General features: G+C 42.2%; 1 protein-coding gene across 1 annotated transcript in view; it reads right to left on the minus strand.

Moving 5' to 3' along the window:
* Positions 1-15939, minus strand: part of LOC144258944 (vertebrate ancient opsin-like) — a 122819-nt gene that overhangs the window by 33405 nt on the left and 73475 nt on the right. The gene's annotated exons all lie outside the window — the stretch shown is intronic.

The raw sequence follows: 15939 nt of genomic DNA on the forward strand, positions 1-15939 counted from the left end.
CTTCCAGTATACAGGACTTGTTTGAAATGGAATAACTTCATGATATTTACAAAGGACCATTAAAAGTTTATCTGGTTGAGAGATCAAAATGAACAAAACATTATTAGCACATCTCCTTAGAGTTATTACAAACTTTCTCTTACTGGACTGTTTCGACTATATCTATACCCCTGATGGCCTTGGTAATATTAGTGAGTGCACAGAAAACACATATTCCCCTTAGGAAGAAACCTCACTAGATATTGAAGAGGAATAGACTGTGTTTTGTGAATATATTCCCTTTTTTTTGGTTTCTCTACGTGCCCCCTAAACATGGAATTTTCTTCCTGAACATCTACGCCACAGAACCTCCTCGCTCCTCCATCCCCCATATTTACAGCCCAACTTTTCCCACAATATTTTAAACAATGATCCTCTCATTAATAACATAAAAAGTGTAATTCTAAAAGACACTCTCATTAAGGCCTCTTAGCCATGGCAGGGGGGTATGGAAGGGCCTTGGTGAAAATGACTCAGACCCAAAGGATCTAGAACTTTGAGAATTTGTAAACAAAAAGGCAGCTCACATTAATATCAATTATTGAACACTTCAAACAAAAAACAGATAAGAATTTGAAGTGAACTGATTTTGGACAGATTCTGTTGTAAACTGCAGAAATGCACATAATGAAGGCTCTGTTTCAGGGGAAAAACATGTACATTAAATCATTAGAGCCGAAGGTGGTAACTGTTGACCATTTGAGAGGTATAGCATCTTCCATTGCAATCTGTGGCATATAAGCCACGCAAATTCTAATGACAGCTGTATACTCAACCCTCTATATACTAAGCTGAGAGAGAGAGAGAGAGAGAGAGAGAGAGAGAGAGAGAGTATATACACCCCTGACTGCAAGTTATCAACAAATATTATTATACACTGTGACTAATGTTAAGTTACATGGAAGGCAGAGTAATATGATGTGATGTCATTCTTTTTGGTGTGGCGTTTGTCTGGTACCACAGTAGCAAAACAAATACATTTTACTCTAGAGTGTGTACATAAAGCAAACACAATACTGCACTACACAGAAGGATTTTGCCAAATTTCCCAGGGCCCTCTAATACCAATTCTCTCTGTAAGTAGCAATAAAGAAATCCAGCTTTTCTGAAAATGTAGGGGGAAAAACATTTAGTAGGAACAAAGCTGCTTATATATAAATTGTATCCTATGAGACACATTAATAGATAAAAAGGTCCAATCATGCATTGCTTGTTCATATAAAACTCCCACTGGCTGTAATGGAAATTTTGTCTGATTACAGAGTGCAGGTCCAGCTCCTATAGGAGGTGGAATAATATTAGGGACTTAATATTAATAAAGGCAGGCAAAGTCCCCAGCTCAGTCATGTTAATCAGAGTTAAAGATTGCCAGTGAAGGCAGAGGCCTCAGACAGCACATTTGTGCTCCCTATTTTAGATAATGGCCCTGCCCTGAAGAGTTTACAATCCAAGTAGATGAAATAGATGAGTGATAAGGGAAGGGATGCCATGTAAAAGCATCGTACTGGGGCTGTGATGTTTGGCACACATCTAGGTAGTTCCATGGTTTTTATGGGTTTATTTTTACCGGTGTTGCCAACTCATGCGATTTCATTGTGAGTTTCACAATGTTTGATGTTTTAGTTAAGGCCCCAGCTCCTGGAAACCAGGGATTATGTGAGCACCTAAACAGTCCTTTAAAAAAGGAAATTTCTAGCCCTCATGGTCACAGAGAAAAGCTTGAAAATGGGACCCAAGTGAACCCTAAAGGCTCAAAAGCCAGAAGGCAAATAAAAAAATTGCCTAAGGTATATTTTTTAAATCTCATGATTTTTAATGGACCTGACCCATGATTTTTTAATGGTTGGCGTTGGCAATATTGTTATGCGTTTATGTGATCATGCAAGTTAGGTAAGCTCTCTTCTGCTTCCTGATTTTTTTATATCATGTTCTTCCCTACCCTCCTTCTTAATAATAACACCTAGCTCTTATATAGCACTTTTCATTCGTAGATCTCAAAGCAGTTTATAAAGGAGGTCAGCAGCATTAGCCCCATTTTACAGATGGAGAAACTGAGGCACAGAGGGGGGTGTCAGGAAGTGCTGGAAGGTTTAAAAGGGTAGCTAAAATGTAATTGCGTTCTGCAGGGCTGTTCAACCTACAGCCAGCAGGCTATGCACAGCCCACCAGAGCATTTCATAAAGCCCCCAGCCTGCTTCAACACAATATACTAGAGGTCCATTCATTAGTGTTTTGTCATCATGGTTACATCATTTTAGTTTACACAAATAAACTTGAATAGCTTTAATAGTTTAATAGCTTTCTTTGACAGGATAACGCCTTGTGGATGGGGGGTACTGGAAGATGTGGTATATCTTGACTTTAATAAGACTTTTGATACTGTCTTGTATGACCATCTCATAAAGAAAGTAGGGAAATACAATCTACTATAAGGCGAGTGAGTAACTCGTTGGAAAACCATTTCCAGAAAGTAATTATCAGCGGTTCACCATCAAGCTGGAAGGACATAACAAGTGGAGTCCTGCAGGGATCAGTTTTGGGTCTGGTTCTGTTCAATATCTTCATCAACTATTTAGATAATGTCACAGAGACTACACTTATAAAGTTTGCAGATGATAAGCTGGGAGGTGTTGCAAGTGCTTTGGAGGACAGGATTAAAATTCAAAATGGTCTGTACAAACTGGAGAAATGGTCTGAAGTAAATAGGATGAAATTCAATAAAGATAAATACAAAGTACTCCACTTAGGAAGGAATAATCAGTTGAACACTTTAAAAATAGAAAATGACAGCCTAGGAAGTAGTACTGCAGAAAGGGATCTGGGGGTCATAGTGAACCACAAGCTAAATATGAGTCAACAGTGTAATGTTGTTGCAAAAAAAGCAAACCCCATTCTAGGATGTATTAGCAGGAGTGTTGTAAGCAAGACATGAGAAGTAATTCTTCCGCTCTTCCCAACGCTGATTAGGTCTCAACTGGAGTATTGTGTCCAGTTCTGAGTGCCATATTTCATGAAAAATGTGGACAAATTGGAGCAAGTCCAGAGAAGAACAGCAAAAATGATCAAAGGTCTAGAAAACATGACCTATGAGGGAAGACTGAAAAAACTGAGTGTGTTTAATCTGGAGGAGAGAAGACTGAGAGGGGCATGGTAACAGTTTTTAACGTAAAAGGTTGTTACAAGAAGGAAAGAGAAAAATTGTTGTTCTTAATCTTTGAGGATAGGACAAGAACCAATGGGCTTAAACTGCAACAAGGGCAGATTATGTTGAACATTAAGAAAAACTTCTTGTCATGGTAGTTAATACTGGAATAAATTACCTAGGGAGGCTGTGGAATCTCTATCACTGGAGATTTTTAAGAGCAGGTTAGACAAACACCTGAAAGGGGTGGTTTACATAATACTTAGTCCTGCCGTGAGTTCAGGGGACTGGTCTAGATGACCTCTCGAGGTCCCTTCCAGCCCTAGAATTCTATTATTCTAAGTGTGTAAATAGACAATACTGTACAGAGAAACAATATATGTAAATACATATTAAATAAGCTGAACTTAAAATATAAATCAGTACAGGTGACTTTAAAACTTATTAACGAATGCTGTTTGGCCCACGCAAGGTCATGCTTAAGTTTATGTGGCCCTCCTGTGTAATAAGGTTGGGCACCACTGGTGTGCCATCCCAACAGTCTAGTTTTTGAGGACATACAATGTATTTTTATGTATTTAACTCAGTTGTCATTGCAGCTTTATAGTTCACCTTTAAAAGGTGTTACCTTTTAAAGTTCACCTTTATAGGTGTCAGAGAGCCTCAAATACAATACACTTCAAGGTTATCAGAGGCCTGAAAAGTTATGTTTTTGCCAGGATCAAGAACACTAGGCAATAAAACAATAAAGAAGTGGTTACAGTCCATATTTTAAAACAGATATTAAGAAAACCACTAGATCTTATTTGCAATAATCAAATATGAACCCCTCCCAGAGAAAGCTTTGTGTCTAGACAAAGAGAGTATTGGACAACAACAACCGAAAGAGTATTCAAAACCTGTTTCCATGTATATGGCAACTGAGTTTATGTTAAGCCTAAATTAATTGCAATGAGGTTCAAACGTTTTGTTTCCGCTATTTTGAGTGAAATGTATTTTAATTAAATAAAGCAGTAAACTGAAATGATAGTAAAATATATATTGAGGTCTGTTTTTGTATCTATAATAGAGATTTATCTACACTGGGCTTGAAACCACTAGCTACCTCTGTACAGCTGCCCCAATGCAAATTCCTAGGATGAAACTCTTACTCCTGCTACAATCCCTGTACTCTGAGGGGAAAGGCTGAAGCAGTGTGAAGTGGCTCTCTAAGCCCCAGTTCTGATTCCCCTGGCACAGCTGCAAGTCTGCCTTCTCAGGGCAAGCCCCGACATAGGGAGCATACCTATAGGGTGTGGAAGGGGTGTGTTGGGGCTGCAGGAGCTGCACTGCAGGGATTCCAGGCTGTGCAGCAGCCCAAAGGACAGCACTCACAGGCTGCTGTGACTGTAACCCAAGTAACACTAAGGGCTGAGGAGCAGCCCATGACTGGGAGAAAATGATCGTTGCTTAAAGCCATCATAGCTCCCCTTCTTCCCATGGCTGTCAAATGAGGCACAGCAAAGAATCTCACCCCTAGTATAGATATGATCTGTAGCAGTGCAGTTTATTTGCCCTGCTTTTATCTTGGATTAAAAAGGATGTGGTTCTACAAGTCACGCTGCATTGGTGTAAACCATGGCTACGTTAGGAGTTTGCATCAGTTCAACTATGCACATGGCTGAAATCCCAGTGTGGGGAAAGTTTGTATTTGTTCTGAAGATTAGGGAGGCAACACATAGATGGACTTGTCCTGGGCCAAAATTTACATGTCTGCTTTGTTACCACTGATCTTAGAAGACAAGTTATAGTTACAGCCACTCCTGGAAAGGACGTAGTATGGCTGAAAACACTCATGTAGTGACGACTTGTGCCTGTCATCATAATGACATTTATACTTCCTGTGGTCTCTAGATTCTAGACTACACAGGCTCTGGATGGGTTTCTAAATCAGATGAAATATCAGGATGTTGCAAACTCCTTCTATATTATACATAATGTTCTTTTAACACAATTTGTTTGATAAGGTTGCGAAGTCAAGCACTCAAATGTTAGAAAAGGCCACAATTAAGGTTTCTTGTGCAACCTTAATTCAGCTTTCTTGTACATATGCCTTATGGCACAATCTTTAATTACATGATCACACATTATTTATTCCATTATTATTATTAATTTCCTCCCTCATTCAGCACAGCTCCTTGTCAGATATGCTCTCCTGCCTCCCCTGCTTCCTAGTCCCCTTGTCCAGCTACTCCCTGTCTTCACCATCCTGCAACCCAGCTCCTCATCCAATCTCAGTGTTCTCTACCCCCAGTCAACTGGCTCCCAGTCCCCCCTCCAATTTCCCTCACTAGCTCTGAGTACCAGTCTCCACCATGGTTCCTAGTCTCCTTTCCCAACCAGTCCCAGTCTCCCGCTCCAACTCCCAGTCAGAGTTTCTCCCTCTTTGGTCCCAATCTTATTAGACTCCTTGTGCCTATCGACTCCTTTCCCTGTCCCCCCCATTCCAGCTCTGCATTTGATTCCCCTTTGCATTCCAGTCAGGCAGCTTTCTCCTCCATGGGGCCATTGAGAGCACAGTAGACACTGGCTCCCTGCTCTCCGCTCTGGAAAAACCTCCCAATGTTAGTTATGAACTCTTACTTGGACATGACCAAATATTTAGCTATACTACCAAAAACCGAGACATAATGCAATAATCATAATCAAGTGCCAGTCCCGGGTTATCTAGTCAGTTAAAACTTCTGGAAATGAAAAGGAAAAAACAGAAGGGAGCTAGACGTTTTAATGGGAAAGTCACAGTAGAGAAAATGAGAGCAGGTAAGAATCATTTTTCTTCCTTCAACAACTACTCAAGTAAACCAGATAGTCTTCTCTTTTAACTGTCAATCATTAGACACTTAAATACTTCACACACTTTCTATAAAAGCCCAGGCATCTCCCAAGATAGGCAGTGATTAAAATGTTGGTAGCCAGCAGTTGATGACCTTGGTTCTCTCTCCACAATCTGGCTACCAGTCTCAAAAAAATTAAATATGAGCTATTAAAAAGCTACTGGAAAAGACAGGAGATGGAAGAGGTAATCTGTCTCAATGTAGCTATCAAGCCTGGTAACATGGTTATTGGCACTTTATGAATATCAAGCTATACACAATGTCTTTGAGTTTACAGTAGGTAGATTACCATGGGAAAGCTGGTAAAAAGGGGTATTTAACTTCAAATGACTGTTCAAAACAAATGCTAATACCAAAGATATGTAAGATCCCTCTAGAAATTAGGAATCAAACAAAAATTTCTGCTTTATCAATGGCCTGTTACCCTCCTATGGGATCTGATTCAACACAGCAATTTAAGTACATGCTTAGATCCCACTGATTTAAATGGGATGTGCTTTGGCTGAATTGGAATCATAATGCATTTGTTAAAATCAGCAGAAAACACAAAATGAATAAGTCACGACATTATAAAAAGGGTGCTTTACTCTTATTTATTTTAATACCGTTGTTATGATTACAAGGTCAATTCAAATCAAAGATATTTTATTAACCTAACTCTGGCATTATTGGAATCTTGGGTATTAAAGCTGGAATAGTTATTGATCCTAATATTAATGTTTCAGCCTAAAATGCAAATACAATGATAGACCCAAATTGAGGGCCACATACAGCCCTTGACCCACAGATGTTATTCATTAATATCAAGTAAACTCTCTTGTGAACTTAGGGAAGTCTATGTTCCTCTACCATTAATCATTTTAGCTGAGAGGATTCTCTTACCATAGTAGCTAAATGTTTCTTAATAATATTCTGACTTGGTAAACACCTTCTCATGCATTAAGTCAACCAGTTATTGCTCCATCATAAACTGCTGGTAGGATTTATTTCCCAGGACCAGATTAGCACACAGCATAGAAGTCCTAAAATAGTTAAATTCATGTGTTTTTTCTTGCATATCTTTGAATTACAAAATCCAGCGAGTACAGTTATTTTGGTTTCCATAATAAAGCCTGGTTTTGAGAAAGTGAAACGTATTGCCCTCTTTTGGTGCATCAGATTTATGCCTCATCCATTTCTTGTTCCAGCAAACTGAAGCTAATGGGCATATATCACACTGAATGCAAGCCTTTCTATGGGGTAGCACTGAAATTAATTCAGTTTGTTGGAATACAATTTAAGCTCTTTCATTTTCAGGATCAGCAAAACTATATGATACTGATCTCGCAGAGAACTTAATCTTCACCTGTGCACTAAGCCACCTTTCTACTCACTGATCCTGGCTGTCCAGGAATAAAATCACCCCTGGAATGACATTCATGTACTTTACAGCGTTAGACTTTTAGAACTTCCCTGCACCCAGCAGCCACAGCTAGCCTCACCACCCACCAGAACCAACTCATAAGGTGGTTGGGGTTTCACTGGAGCACAGCAAGTAGCTATCTTCAGTAGAGGGGAGTCATGACTATTGTGGCCTGTGCATTCTGGAACTTCATCCCTGACCTTCCCTCATGCCTCCACTGGGACTTGTGAGAACCATTCCTAGGAAATAATTCAATCTATGGGTCCATTCAGTCCTGAGTATGAGGTGTGACAGCAACCAAGTACAAGCAGAGCTTCTGATTGTTACCCGTCTGGGTCAGACTACAGTTGATGATCTCAAAGTGAAAGGTCTAGTATCTTATTAAGAATTTCCCAAACCATCTAGTCCACAGAAAATACGGAATCGTAAGAAGGGACTGGGTGTGTTCCCACCCCAAATTTTGTAACAAATAGTTTCTACTGATCACTGCTGGTAGAAAAATAATTTGAAAGTAAATAACCTTGGATGTAACATTTGAGAATTAATACGCCCGCAGGCTTTTCTGGCAAACTGTTGTATTCTGAATATCAAATACACCTCACAGTCCTTTCAGTCTCCATTTTCCACATCTTATTTTCTTCACATATATGATTTTTTCAGACAGATGAATGATGTGGAAGTGCTGCTGTAAATGTCAGCTAATGCGCTCTATTGCCCTGGCTTGCACCAAACATACTCCACTACCACTAAAGGATATAAAAATAACATTTCAGAGAAGTGAATATTGCCATAAACAATACATCTGGTTATGAAATTAGACAAAAATGCTGCAGGGACTTCATCTTTAGCATTATCCTTCTTGACCCTAGAAAGAGGTTTTTTCCGTTATTACCCCCACAGACTTTCACACTTCATTGTCTGACTTTCTCTTTTTCCATCTACTTGACAGTTTCCTTTAGCCTCTTCAGTTCATCAGTCCCCTGGAGAAAGAATATTTTCAATGGGCCAGATTATGCTTGGCCTGGCCCACACATGAAGCACAGGGGCTTCTCCCTGCCTTGTCACCCCATGAAAGGACCAAATGCCCCAGGACCCCCTGTTTGGTAGAGCAGCAGTCCTTGATTTGTAACTGTGCGTCTGAAGGATTGTTCTCCAGAAGGCAGTATTCTAGACTGCCAGAACTCATCAGGGAGCTGCAGACAACAGGCTTTGGTTACTGTGTTTTGCTATAATTAAATAACAATAATTAAATTGTAGTATTGCCAACCCCAAGTGTTCAAACTCTATGAGCCAGGCCTCCCCAAAATCATGAAATTTTAACAATTATATTACAATTTGTCTCCTGATGTTGAAGCCTTTAGGTTTCATCTTTTTGACTTTTCTCTGCAACAATGAAAGGTAGAAATGTATGGGTTAGAAGGGTTTTTTTTGTTTTTGTTTTTAATGAAAGCGGAGATGCTCAGGTTATAGCATGATTCCAGTAGCTGGAGCTTTAACAAAAACACCAAATATTAGACCTGTGATAAAACTGAGAGTTGGCATGGGTGTGATTAAATATAATCTCTGTGCCTTAATGCTAGGGCAGTGGTTCCCAAACTTGTTCCACCACTTGTGCAGGGAAAGCCCCTGCTGGGCTGGGCCGGTTTATTTACCTGCCGCGTCCGCAGGTTTGGCCGACTGTGGCTCCCCAGTGGCCGCAGTTTGCTGCTCCAGGCCAGTGGGAGCTGCTGCAAGTGGCGGCCAGTACATCCCTGCTGCTTCCAGCAGCTCCCACTGGCCTGGAATAGCGAACCGCGGCCACTGGGAGCCACGATTGGCCGAACCTGTGGACGCGGCAGGTAAACAAACCGGCCCGGCGCAGCAGGGGCTTTCCCTGCACAAGCAGCAGAACAAGTTTGGGAACCACTGTGCTAGGGTGACCAGACAGCAAGTGTGAAAAATTGGGACAGGGGGTGGCGGGTAATAGGCACCTATATAAGACAAAACCCCAAAAAATTGGGACTGTCCCTATAAAATCGGGACATCCGGTCACCCTACTTAATGCAGAGTAAACTACACCTGTGAGCAGGGACTGCTTGACATCTCTTACCTCTCTAGAGAAAATTACCTGAAAGGGGACAGGCATAAGTGGGACTGAGGTGGGACTAATTCCTCCTCTATAATACCAGCCTGCAGAGCAGAGCTAACATCCCAAGGCCAACAAGTTGCACCATCTCAATGGATGGTGCTGAATGCACACTCCTGAGGCACACCAGGAATTCTGGGAGAGACTGTGTCTCCTGGAGCAGTTTCTCCTGGTGCTCTCTCAGCTCTGCACCATTCCTTGCATGCAGCAGTGTGTATCTTGCACAAACTATATCGAATAGTTGGATTTTTTTTGTAAATAAAAAATGAAAAGCAGAGTAATCTGTAAAAAGAAAAATAGATATCTGCTATCCTTCCTGGAGGTGGAATTGGCAGCAAGAAGACCGGAGTTCAAAATCTAGGGGTTCATCTTAACAATACAACACAGACCCAGCTCAAGTACCCACCCAGTAATCTAGGAAAACTTAACACCACCCCGGGTGCCTCAAAGAGGCAATACAAGCTCTGAGTCTGTGTACAACAAAAGAGAACTTTTATTAAAAGGGAAAGGGAACCAAACATTAATTTGGGAAAACACCACAACCACATCCAAAAGCATGAGTTCATGAGCAAAGCAGACCCCACAGTACATTGGACAGTGTCCCTTGCCTCAGTTTCCCAGTCCAATGAATGAATGTGCCTTTAGCACATCACTCCCCTCTCCCTCCACTGCATCCCATTCTCAGCTGGTTGTCCTTGACCCAGAATTCAGAGGTTCACCTCCTACCCCTTGGCAGGGGAGCATTGAGCAATGCCTCAGCTCACACAGAGACCAGAAAGGGGACGTAGGTGCAGCTAGCTCTGTAACTGTGATTTATTGGTGGCAGCGTGTGGGGGTTCATGACAGTGGCAAATTTCCAGTAAGTGACAACAGCAATAGAAACAAGTATTGCAGAAGGAACAAGCAAGAGAGAATTGTGTGATCTTTTCGGGAAGAGAGTGGGAAAAGGCAGACAGGGAACATGATCTATGAACAGCTCAGGAATGGCGCTAGTGGAGTTGTTCTGGGGAACCAGACTAAGACACAGTGCCCTGCTAGGGGTGACTGAAGAAGTTACGCGTGCCTACTCTACCATCAGAGAATGGTTAGACTTTAGGTAAGACATGAGTATAGACTGTGACACTGGTAAACCGAGTGCCAGCTCTGGCCAAGGCTGTAGGCACTAGCTAAGAACTGACAAACTCATAGCTGGAAACCAAACCAACTCACCTCTATGTTAGTTTTGTTCACATTTAGTATGATTTCTTTAAATGGCTGAGAAAATAGCTGTGCTGAATAGAATGAATATTCCTGTCAGTGTGTCTTTTTGTACTTAAGGTTTTGCCTGGAGGGATTCTCTATGTTTTGAATCTAATTACCCTTTAAGGTATTTACCATCCTGACTTTACAGAGGTGATTCTGTTTTACTTCTATTAAAAGTCTTCTTGTAAGAAAACTGAATGCTTTTTCATTGTTCTAAGGGTTTGGTTCTGTGGTCACCTATGCAAATTGGTGAGGATTTTTACCAAACCTTCCCCAGGAAGTGGGGAAAAGGGTTGGGAGGATTTTGGGAGGAAAGATGTTTCCAAACAATGTTTTCTCAGGAACCCAGATAAAGTTTAGTGGTGGCAGTGGAAGTCCAAGGGCAAAGGGTAAAATAGTTTGTACCTTGGGGAAGTTTTAACCTAAGCTGGTAAAAGTAAGCTTAGGACGTTTTCATACAGGTCCCCACATCTGTACCCTAGAGTTCAGAGTGGGCAAGGAACCTTGACACCCTATCACACCTTGGAAATGCTATGTGCAAGGGAGCTCATTTCATGGGCTGGAAGGCCAAATGTAAAAAGATAAAAAACAGTCACAAGAGAAACATTTCATCTCTTTGCTGCTTGAACTCTCACAGGGCCAGAGACTCTAAACTGAAGTGAGAGATTCCTCTTTAAGGTTATCCCTGGGTTTGCCCTGAAAGATATTTTGAATTGACAGATCACTACCACTCTGTCACTCTTAGTATTTAGATTGCAACTCATTTGTGTGTATATGTTTGCATGCTTTAACCTGTAAATAACACTGATTTCTTTTTCCTAGTTAATAAACTTTTAGATCATTTATTGCAGGACTGGCAACAGACATTGTCTTAGGTGTAAGATTTAGGATACCAACTGATCTGGGGTAAGTGACTGACTGGTTTCTTGGGACTGGAAGCAACCTGAATATTGTGTGATTTTTGGTGTGACCATTTATCACTGAGTCCAGCTTGCCAGGGTGGCAAGATGGACTGGAGAGTCTAAGGGGACTGTCTGTAGCTCTGTGGTAAGACTGTTACAGTGACCCAAGAGTTCACATTTGTTACGGGCGTGGTGACGTGTAATTATAGTACACATCACCAGTTTGGGGTGTCTGCCCTGTTTTTGACAGTCTGCACTGAGGCAGGCACTTACAGTCGTGAGTCACTCCAAACAGCGTGACATTGTTATTCTCTGAATGATTTGTTTTTTCTATCAAAACAAACAGTTCTTTGGTTTTAGTAAGGCTGTTTTGTCACTGAACACCACTGATCACAGACTCCTGAAGGGAAGAACCACAGATGCTCAACTCAGTTGGATCTGCAGGGTGACAACATTGGATACGCACGGTCTGTAGCCCAGAGCCCAGACTAAGACTGGGAGAATTGCAGAATTCAACCCCAGGATTAGTAAAAGCACAAGGCCTGACACCAGAGGGGCTGCACTCAGAGAGGAGACGGAGGTGCAGCTAGTGCTGTAACCATGACATGAAGTAACAGGAAAAAGAATATAAATTATTACATGCTACTCAGCAATGAGGCATGCTGTTATTGATGTCAATGGGAGATCCTGGGAGCACTTTCAGAAATCAGGGAACTAATTTAGATGTCTAAATATGAACTTATGTGTCTAACGTAAGGATCCTAGTTTTTGAAAAAACTTGGCAATAAGCTATGCAGAAATTTTTTGCATTTTTCCAATAACCAAGTTCTATTATATTATTCTCTGTTTTTATTAAATCTTTTAATGCTTTGAGCTGATCTAACTGTTCAGTGAGAGCTAAGAAAAATGGAAAATAAAGCAAGCCAATATTTAAAAGCTGGCTTCAGTGTATTTTGCATTGACTGAATTGCTAAAGCAGAGTGTGAAAGGACCTGTACTCAGTGTAATTCATTCATTCCCTGCTCATTTACATGCACCTTCTCTCAGAGATAGTATCTGTTCAACTGGATGGCTGCAGTATTGCACTGTGCTTGAACTCTTCAAAGACTGAAGTTAAATTACAGATGAGAAGCTTCAGTTACAGAAGTTGCTATTGGTTGCCAAGCAATAAAATGTTAAAATTATTTGTGTGTAGGAAATAGAATTTGCACCTACCCCTGGAAGTGTAGCATTGGACGTCAAGAGTAAAACAGTGTCAAGATAGAGTGAAACAACGATAACTGAAGTAGAAAATAAGAACAGTCACATGTCTTCATTAGACAGCTGGTTAGGAGAAGTCTGGGATATGACAGGTTGGACTTGGGCCCCCATAATGCAGTGTAGACACTGGAGCCTCAGGTTGGGACCCAGGTTTCAACAATTCATAACCTGGGGTTACAAATTAGTATAGATGATTGAGCCCTAGGTTACAAATCTTGAGTCCGCTAACTCAAGTTCTACTAACCCCTGGGCAGTGCAGATAGTTTGAAGAACTTTTGGTTGTTTATCCTGACAGAAAGGAGAATTTCAAAAGGTTCATCCAGTCATCACTTTTCAGTTCACTGCAGCCTAGTTGTAACAACAAAAACCTCAACAGCAATATGTTCTCAAGGGTCCTAGAGTGAATGTCTCTAAGTAAGAGATTAAAGTCAAGGACCAGTATGATAGCACTCTCTGAAACGCTTCCAGTTCCACATGCAGGGCCCGTAACACAAGCATAACTGCAAGGTCTAAATTAGTGGATCAGATGATGTAGGAAAGACAGATTTAGGTTCATTATGAACTGGGGAAACTTTTGTAGAAGGAGGAGCCTATACAGAGGGATGGGCTCCACCCAAACAAAATGGAACCGGACTGCTGGCACATAAAATGAAAAAGGTGGTAGAGGATTTTTTTAAACTAAAGTCTCGGAGAGCCAACAGGTATGGAGGACCACACAGTCTGGATGGAGACGTCCCTTAAGGTACGGATGAATTTTTAAGCTGGTACTGTGACAGGATGGCCTAGGCCCTGAGGCCCCCGGCTGGAGGCCTTGTGGCCCTGCCACACTGCCCCAGAAAAGGGCAATAGAGAGGTCCTCCAAGCTGCCTAGAGCGCCTATGTGGGAAGCAGCCAATCAGGGCCAGTGGTGGATACCAGTGATGTGGCAGGCATCCAGAAAGCCCCCTGCAAAAGGAACAGGCAGCAGTTTAACAAAGAAGTGGGTGTCCTGTGGCACAAATACTAAGATTCCATGCACAACGGAGGCTGCAATAAGGGCAGTAGCCCCCTCAGCTACCCAGCAGACTACAGTGAATAGCTCTCCAGACAGAGGTCTGAGAGGGACCCAGATTAACTGGGGCAAAATATTGTTAAACAGTCTCCAGGTAGAAAGAGACCTGGGAGAGAAACCCTGATAAACAAGGGCTAGAGATTACTGTGACTAGCTCTCCAGGTAGAAAGGCCTGAGAGAGAACCCGGATAAAAAGGGGGCAAGGATTATAAAAGCTCTCCAGGAAGAAAGGCCTGGGAGAGAAGTACCCTGAGGAAGCAGGGCAAAATTAGTAGAAGGCGTGTCACAGAGCTACTTAAGGAAGGAGCCAGAACTAGAAAATCTCCCCAGGTAAGAGAGGCCTGGGAGGGAACCCTGACCAAAAGGGGCAGAGATTACAAAAGACCTCTGGGTAGAAAGGCCTGAGGGAGAAGATCTTGATCCACAAGGGTGAGAGACTGCCAGATTACACAGGCAGAGAGGCTGGAAGGGAAACCCTGAAAAACCAGGGAAAGGACTACTAAAGCTCCCTAGGTAAGAGAGATCAGGGAGGGAGAGCCCGGACAAATGGGGGCACAGGCAAAGGAACTCTACGGACAGAAAGGTGGAGAGAGTAAATACCCTGCCAAAGTAGAGTGAAATACTGGGTAAGCAGAGACATTACCTGCAAGGGTACCACTTCAACCTTGTCTGAGGGAGGTGGTGTGTGACGGGTGGACTAGGCCCTGAGGCCCCCTGCTGGAGGCCTGGTGGCTGTGCTACACCACGCCCCAGAAAAGGGCAGTAGAGAGGTCCTCCAACCTGCCTAGAGTTGCTGTGTGGGAAGCAGCCAACCAGGGCCCAGCAGGCTAGTATAAGAAGAGCTGCAGAGGCAGACTGAGTTCAGTTCCTTGTTAGAGCTGGAGGAGAATGGATAGTGCTCCAGGCTGGTTGCTAGGATTGAGTCAAAGAGAGATTGCTAGCAGCGACCGGGGAAGCAATGAAGAAGCTCCTGGCTGGCTGCGGGGACTGAGTAGGTACTGAGCCTGGGGAGGGCTTCAGGAAGGTAGTGCCTCCAGGGAGGAAGCCCTGGAGATATGACCCCATACCAGGGCTGGACTAGTTTAAGACTGCAGACGCACCCAACCAGAGGGGGTGCTCGTGAGAGCTGGGTGCTGACCCCGGTACAGATACTTAGTATCCTACTGCAGAAGATAGGAGCTAGTGAGGAAAAGTCAAATGTGAAAGAGTCCCAGTTAAACATAACACATGAAGGCAAGCAACTAAATATTGACAAACTGCACAAGTACTTGTATATAAATGCTAGAAGTCTAGCTAGTAAGATGAGGGGACTAGAATGCCTGCTATTATATGAGGATATTGGTAGAATAGGCATTGGGGATATTGGTAGAATAGGCATAGTGGAATGAGGCTAATCAGTGGGACATGGTAATACGAGGATCCAAAATATAGAGGAATGACAGAGTGGGACGTGCTGGTAGTTCATTTCTCTCAAATGTTGGAGTGTTCACCGTAATGGAAAGTACTCTGTAATAGCAAAGTTACATACGCTGACTCTGCAAAGTGCTGCGTGTCCTCAACACCCATTCCATTGGTGCCAGTGGAAGCTAAGAGGGCTCAGTACCCAGGCAGGTTTCATTCATTTACTTCCTCACTGCTTGTGGAGGAAAGAAGGTTTCAGTGTAAACCTGAAGGAGATAAAAATATCTCTACCTCAAATTTACATGTCAAATAGGTGTTTATTTGTTATTTTAAAAGGGAGGTCATGTATCCAGGACCATTAAATGCTTGAAAAAAATAATTACATCTTAACTGGGAAGAGTTAGGTCTCTCTAACCTCTGCCTTGAGAATATCAGAGATGGTGAACATAATGAAATTACTTCAATGAATATTCAACCTATTTATAAAATGAATGCACAATAA

Source organism: Eretmochelys imbricata, chromosome 1 (genome assembly GCF_965152235.1).
Source record: "Eretmochelys imbricata isolate rEreImb1 chromosome 1, rEreImb1.hap1, whole genome shotgun sequence".
NCBI lineage: Eukaryota > Metazoa > Chordata > Testudines > Cheloniidae > Eretmochelys > Eretmochelys imbricata.